We start from the raw sequence: 8134 nt of genomic DNA, 5'->3' as shown, positions 1-8134 counted from the left end.
CATTGTTCAAATATTGAAATCATTAAGGATATTAGAAAATATTTTAAGCGGATTAACACTTGAAAGTACAACCTGTCACAAGTTGGGAGATGCAGTAAAAGCCATGCTGAGAGGGAAATTTACAGCATATAAAATGCACATATTAGGAAAGAACGAAGACGGAAAAACTTATGATCTAAAAATGTGTCTCATGAAATTAGAAAAACAGCAGAGGCAGGTGCGGAGCACCGGGCGGCAGGCACGCGGTTCCAGTGGGCCAATGGCGGCCAGGCGAGGCCAGGACGCGCCCAGAGTAGCCTTAGCATAGGGTTGCACCACGACAGTCCTGCTGATCTGTTCCTTGAGGAGACTTCGTCTTGTTTGAGACCTGATGGCCAAAAGAGAGGAAGAAAACTTCTCTCCTAAAAATGCCAAAAGACTGAGACAAGAGCTGGAGGATTTTGATAAAATGAGGAAGATGAACGTACAGTTTCTTTCACTAATGATACTTCTACTTTGCAGGAGAAATTGGGATAATTGAGAGTATTCAGCTAAGAAACTTCATGTGTCATTCCATGCTTACACCTTTTAAATTTGGTTCTAATATCAACTTTGTTGCTGGCAACAATGGAACTCAGCAGCTGTCTCAATAACATTAAGGAACAGCGGAGGTGATGCCTATAAAACAAATGTGTATGGTGACTCTACAGCTGTGCGACATCTCATCAGCATGGACGGAAGTTGATCTTATAAACTAAAAAGTGAAACGGAAATGTGGCTTCTACTAGGAAAGAAGAGCTAATTGCAGTTTTTGATCATTTTAACATGCAGGTGGATAATCCAGTTTCTGTTTTAACATGAGATGAGCAACCAGTTATAGCTGTCTAAAATTGAGAGAGGGAAATACAAATTCTTCATGAAAGCAACCCCACTTGAACAGATGAAGGAAGATTGTTTACACATTATGGAAACAAAGAACAAAGGAGTAGATAAATCAAGGAAGAGTAATTTACTGAACTAAAGTGCCAGTGTTTAGAGAAAGAAGACGTTTACAAAGTATTCCTAGTGTAAGTACAATGAAGGCTAATTTAACGTACTTGAAATGTGAAATGCCTTGGGCAGTGGTCAATGAAACTGAAAAACAACTGAATGCTATCAGAGATAACATAAAAATTGGAGAAGATCGTGCTGCTAGACTTGACAGGAAAATGGAAAAACAGCAGGTCAGACTTAATGAAGCAGAAAAAATACAAGGATATTCAAGATAAAATAGAAAAGATTAGTCAAGAGACAACTGCATGAACACCAAAACGTACGGTATTGAAAGGAGATGTTACTCCTAAGAAAAGGGCCTATAATGAAGCTGAAGTTTTATATAACCATTCCCTAAATGCATATTGAACATTAAAGAAAGATGATGAGTAGCTCTGCAAAAGAATTGAAGAACTAAAAAAAAAAAAAGTACTAATCAATCTTTGGAACTTGAGCAGCTGAAAAGGCAAAAAAATTATCTTAGTTAAAAGATTGTGTAGGGCTTCCCCGGTGGCGCAGTGGTTGAGAGTCCACCTGCCGATGCAGGGGACACAGGTTCGTGCCCCGGTCTGGGAAGATCCCACGTGCCGCGGAGCGGCTAGGCCTGTGAGCCATGGCCGCTAAGCCTGCGCGTCCGGAGCCTGTGCTCTGCAACAGGAGAAGCCACAACAATGAGAGGGCTGCGTACCAAAAACAAAACAAATAAATAAATAAAAGAGAGTGTAACCTAGAGATTGTCATACCGAGTGTAGTAAGTCAGACAAAGACAAATATCATATGCTATCGCTTATATGTGGAATCTAAAAATATGGTACAAGTGAACTTATTTGCAAAACAGAAATAGTCACAGATGTAGAAAACAAACTTATGATTACTGGGGGGAAGAGGGGGAGGGATAAATTGGGAGATTGGGATTGATATATAAAATAGATAACTAATAAGGACCTACTATATAGCACAGGGAACACTTCTCAATACTCTGTAATGACCTATATGGGAAAATAAACTAAAAAAGAGTGGATATATGTATAACTGATTCACTTTGCTGTACAGCAGAAACACAACATTTTAAATCAACTATAATCAAATAAAAATTACATATATAAAAAAGGAGAGAGTGTAAAGGCCTTACGGGATCAAGAAAGTTCAATCAAGAGACTGAACAGTTTTAGCCATAGAAAAGAACAAAGAGGAACATACCAGAATTGAGAGAAGAATTAGATGTGAAGTATATGCTGAACTACAATCAGCAACAACTGAAAGAACTGAAAGTAATACTGATCGACTAAAAGGATTTGGCCCTCATGTTCCAACTCTTCTCGAAGCTAGAGATGATGCTTATAGGTGTGGACATTTTACCTATAAACCCATAGGCTCTTCAGGAGCTTGCATTCATCTTTGGGACCCTGAGCTTGCTCTGGCTATTGAATCTTGCTTAAAAGGACTTCTGCAAAGCTACTGTTGCCATAATCATGCTGATGAAAGAATGCTTCAGGCACTGATGAAAAGGTTTTATCCACCAAGCCACAGATAATATTTTCTGAGTTTTGGAATAAGACGTATGATGTTAGACACAGAGCTGCTTATCATCCAGTTTCCAACAGTTCTGACAGATTTAGAAATAGAAAATGCAGTTGTTGCAAATAGCCTAACTGACATGAGAGGCATAGAGACAGTGCTACTAGTCAAAAATAATTGTGTAACTTGTGGAGTAATGCAGTCCCAAAGCTAGCCAAGAAATGTAGCTTTTACTGCTGATGGTGATCACGTTTTTGTGGGACATTATTATTTATCTGAAAATTTAAGACCTAAGTTTCTAAACAGAGATGTGGATTTATTTCAAACTGACTTGGAGAAGGAGGATGAAAATAAGTAAGCCCAGATATTAAATCTTCAGCAACATTTGTCTATCCTTGGAAAGGATATTAAACACAATGAAAATTTTCTTAGAAGGTGCCAACTACATTATAAAGAGTTAAGATAAAAATAAGAAAAAGTATTTCTAAAATGTGGGAACTTGAGAATATAGAAGAACTCCAGTCTGCAGATGTTGCAACTTTGGAAGATGAGTCTCAGGAAAATAAAATAAAAATGAAAATAGTTGAGAAAAATATGGAACAACAAAAAGAAAACATCTTAAAAGTCTGAAAATAGAAGCAGAAAACAAGTATGATGATGCAATTAAACTGAAAATTAATCAGCTAGCAGATCCACTTAAGGATGAATCAAACCCTGCTGATTCTGAAGTGGATGACCAAAAACAAGAGAAATGGCATTTTGAAGAAAAACAAAAAGAACACTTGGATACTTTAACTAAAAAGAAACAAGAGCTAGGTATGAAAGAAAAAGAACTAGAAGAGAAAATGTCACAAAAAAGGAAGATAAATCTGCCCAGAGCAGATAGGAGAAAAAAAAAATCTGCATCGATTCTAGACAAAGAAATTAATAGATTAAGACAAAAGATATAGGCAGAACATGCTAGTCATGGAGATCAAGAGGAAATAATGAGGCAGTACTAAGAAGCAAGAGAAAGTTATCTTGATCTGGATAATAAAGTAAGAACCTTTGAAAGGTTTATTAAATTACTGGAAGAAATAAGAACCCATAGATATGAAACATCAACAATTTAGAAGGTCTTTGACTTTACAATGCAAATTGTACTTTGACAACTTATTATCTCAGCCAGCCTATTTGTGGAAAAATGAATTTTGACCACAAGAATGAAACTGTTACTACATCAGTTCAGCCTGGAGAGGGAAACAAAGCTCCTTTCAATAACATGAGGGCCTTCTCCAGAGGTGAATGTTGTTGTTGGTGATGGTGTTTTGTTTTTTCCATGGCTTGCTTCATTCTTTCCCTGTGGTCCACTGCTGAATCTCCTTTCAGATGCCTGGATGAGTTTGATGTCTACATGATATGGTTAACCAAAGAACTGCAATGAACATGAGACTCAAAGACAGCAGACTTCCAATGTTTCAGTCAATTTATCTTGCTTACCCCTCAAAGCACGAGCTCACTTCTGTCAAGTGGACTGATTAGAATTCTTTGAATGTCTGATCCTGAAAGAGGACAAATCACATTGCCTTTTTTTTTTTTTTTTTTTTTTTTTTTTTTGCGGTATGCGGGCCTCTCACTGTTGTGGCCTCCCCCGTTGCGGAGCACAGGCTCCGGACGCGCAGGCTCCGGACGCGCAGGCTCAGCGGCCATGGCTCACGGGCCCAGCCGCTCCGCGGCATATGGGATCCTCCCAGACCGGGGCACGAACCCGTATCCCCTGCATCGGCAGGCGGACTCTCAACCACTTGCGCCACCAGGGAGGCCCCACATTGCCTTTTTAACCTGTGACTCAATAGCAAGAAGACCAAAGCTGATTTGTAACTTAAATGCCATGTCCTCATGTTGAAAGATTTGCAAAGGGAAAAAAATTCAGGATTATTTGATGAAATAAAATGAAACTAAAGATATTCTAAAAAAAAAAAAAAAGCTCCTTTATACATCTGACCACAATAAATTATGTAAATAAGCCTAGAAAACCAACTACAATCAGCAATTTTAAATTATTTTTACTTTACTTTGAGAAAATCAATTTCATAGTACTGGTTTTAAATCTTCTTGGTTTTTTTAACTGTCTACTTTTATAGATTTTTTTTCACAAGTAAAATTTTGTACATACTTACATATCTGTTTAGTTTGGGTTCATTTCTATAATATTTTGTAAGAATTAAAAGTTTGAGCATCTGGGGGAAAAAAAGAAAGAAAAAGAGCAGAAATAAAACCCAAAAAAAGTGGAAGAAAGGAAAAAATAATGAAAAAAGTAGAAATTCATGCAATAAAAACATACATATAATGGAGAAAATCAACACAGCTAAAAGACAGTTCTTTGAAAAAAGCTAATGAACCTAATAAACTTCTTGTGAGACTGATCAGGAAAAAAGAGAAAATATCTTACCTTACCACAGCCTGGATCAGCTGTGAACTGAACTTTCTGGCGTTTTACATGTGCTTACCATTATTACAAATCCTTTAGATATTAAAAGATCACAAAAGGATATTATTAACAAACTTTATAATTTTGAAAAATTAGATGAAAGAGATTTCTAGCAAGACCCAATTCTCCAAAATTGACACAAGAAGAAAGAGAAAACCAGATAATCCAGTAACTCTTAACTAAATTGAATCTGTAATTTAAAGCCTTCTCAATGAAAGGAAGGGTTTGCTTTTATTATTAGTATTTTGTCTTTGTCATTGGTCACCTTTTCCTTCTTTACACGTCTAATAATCTTTTATTATATGACAGACTTTGTGTGTAAAAGAAGAAGCCTCCAGCTGATATCTTCCATTAGTGAAGGGTCCCCGTTTCCTCAGTTAGACAGATAGATTGAAGGACAGATCATCTCAATCCAATCAGTGATTGAGTTGGGTCAGGGCTTTTAATTGAGAGTTTATAAAGTCTCTGATTCTTCAGCCCTGTAGTTCTGTCCTTCAGAGGTTTGAGCTTAGCTCTTTGCATACAACCCCATTGCTATGGGCTAAATTGTGTCTCCCATCACCTCTCACCTCCAAATTCACATGTTGAAGTCCTAACCCCCAGTAATCAGCATGTAACTGTATTTGGAGATAGGGTCTTTAAAGAGGTAATTCAGTTAAAATGAGTTCATTAGGGGGGGCCCTAATCCAATATGATGGATGTCCTTATAAGAAGAGGAATTAGGACACAGACATATATACAGAAGGAAGACCATGTGTAGACACAGGGAGATCACCATAACCCAAAAGCTAAGGAAATAGGCCTCAGAAAAAACCAACCCTGCTGACACTTTGATCTTGGACATATAGCTTCAGGAATTGTGAGAAAATAAACTTTTCTAGGCTACCCAGTCTGTGGTACTCTGTTATGGCAGCCCTAGCAAGCTTATACACCCATGTACATATACCTGAGGGAGAGACTAGTTGTGAATTTGTGAAAGCCTACTTTCCCTAGTAGGACTTTTTTCCCCCAAGCACCACAAGACAATGGGAGATCACAATCTGCCTTTCTGGCCAGCACCCAGCCTCACATCACCCTCAGGAAATGTCTCATGGGGAAAACCAGCCTTGCATTTGGGCTCTTCCAGTTTCTAATAGGTCACATCAGCTCTGTGTGATTGTCAAAAATTCTGCTGGCTTCTTTTTCTTCTAGTACAGTCTCCTTGTTTAAGTCAAGCCCACCAGGGAAGAAAACAATCATTAGCTCACCTAGGATGGGTTCTTACTGTTCTGGAATTTTAGTTCACCAATTCCTCTTTGTTCCACGACCCTCTGATATCTTTACAAATATAAATTTGCAATTTATCCATGTTATTTTCTAGTTGTTGCAACAAAAACATTGGAATACTGCAAATTAATATATCCTACTGAGAAGTTAAGGTTTTCATTAAACAAATTGAATCCAGCAAAATATAGAAGGATACATCACAACGAAGTTGAGTTTATTTCAGGAATATGACTGTTTCAACATATAAAAATTAATCAGTGCAATTCACCACATTGACAGAAGAAATGAGGAAAAATCATGATTATCTTAACGATGTAAGCATTGATAAAATTCTACATGTAGTCATGAAAAAAAACTCTTAGCAAACTATAGATAGAAGGAAACATCTTGAAATTGTTATAGGGTATCTATGGAAAACAAAACTACAGGAAACATAGTACTTAATGGTGAAATGTTAGAACTGTTCACTCTGAAATCAGGAACACACTGGAGATCCTAGCCAATACAATAAGGCAAGAAAAATAGATAACAGTGTTAAAGATAGAGGAAATAAAATTGAATTCTTGGGACTTCTCTGGTGGCACAGTGGTTAAGAATCTGCCTGCCAACACAGGGGACACAGGTTCGAGCCCTGGTCCAGGAAGATCCCACATGCCATGGAGCAACTAAGCCCGTGTGCCACAACTACTGAACCTGTGCTCTAGAGCCCACCTGCTGCAAACTACAGAGTCCACACACCTAGAGCCCACGCTCTGCAACAAGAGAAGCCACCGCGATGAGAAGCCTGCGCACCACCACAAAGAGAAGCCCCTGCTCGATGCAACTAGAGAAAGCCCACATGCAGCAACGAAGACCCAATGTAGCCAAAATACAAATAAATAAATTTTTAAAAAAAGAAAAAAGGGGACAATTATGTTAAAAAATTGAATTCTTTGCATTCTTAGAAAATAAAATCCACAGATTGATATTAGAATTATTAGATGAGTTTAACAAGTTTACAAGATACAGATTAGTATGCAAAAATCAATGGAACTTCCCTTGTTGAGCATCAAACCATTAAAAAATGAAATTTATAAAGATACCGTTTACAATAGCATCAAAACATACCAAACACCTAGTAATAAATCTAAAGAAAGATGTGCAATACCTCTATACAGAAAACCTAAAAACATTTCTAGAGAAATTGAAAATGATGTAAATAAATGGAGGGATATACTATGTCAATGTATTAGAGGACTCAAAATAGTAAAGATGTCATTCCTCTCTGGGTTTATCTGTAGAGTCAATGTAATCCCAATCAAAACTGCAGTGAGTTAATTTTTGTGGAACTGACAGGTGGATTCTTTTATTTATTTATTTATTTTTGGCTGCGTTGGGTCTTCATTGCTGTGCACGGGCTTTCTCTAGCTGTGGCAAGCAGGGGCTACTCTTCGTTGCGGTTTGCGGGCTGCTCACTGCAGTGGCTTCTCATTGCAAAGCACGGGCTCTAGGCACATGGGCTTCAGTAGTTGTGGCACGTGGGCTCAGTAGTTGTGGCTCGCTGTCTCTAAAGCACAGGCTCAGTAGTTGAGGTGTACAGGTTTAGTTGCTCCACGGCATGTGGGATCTTCCCGGACCAGGGATCGAACCCGTGTCCCCTGCGTTGGCAGGCAGATTCTTAACCACGGCGCTGCCAGGAAAGTCCCTGACAGGTAGATTCTAAAGTGGAAGAGTAAAGAATATGTCAAGGGTCAAGAATAACCATGACACTCCTGAGAAAGAAAAATATGTGAGGACATACTCTACTAAATATTAAGATATAAATTTACAGTAATTAATATAGTATGATATTAGGAAAATATTGACAAATAGACCAATGGAATGGAGTAG

General features: G+C 37.9%; 1 pseudogene; it reads left to right on the top strand.

Moving 5' to 3' along the window:
* The first annotated feature begins 370 nt into the window (after nt 1-370).
* On the top strand, nt 371-3040 carry LOC132494756 (structural maintenance of chromosomes protein 6-like; annotated as a pseudogene).
* The last annotated feature ends 5094 nt before the right edge of the window (nt 3041-8134 follow it).

Source organism: Mesoplodon densirostris, chromosome 8 (genome assembly GCF_025265405.1).
Source record: "Mesoplodon densirostris isolate mMesDen1 chromosome 8, mMesDen1 primary haplotype, whole genome shotgun sequence".
In the NCBI taxonomy this organism is placed as follows: domain Eukaryota; kingdom Metazoa; phylum Chordata; class Mammalia; order Artiodactyla; family Ziphiidae; genus Mesoplodon; species Mesoplodon densirostris.
Note: the sequence above shows the minus strand (reverse complement) of the source record. Positions and strands in the feature narration are given on the sequence as shown.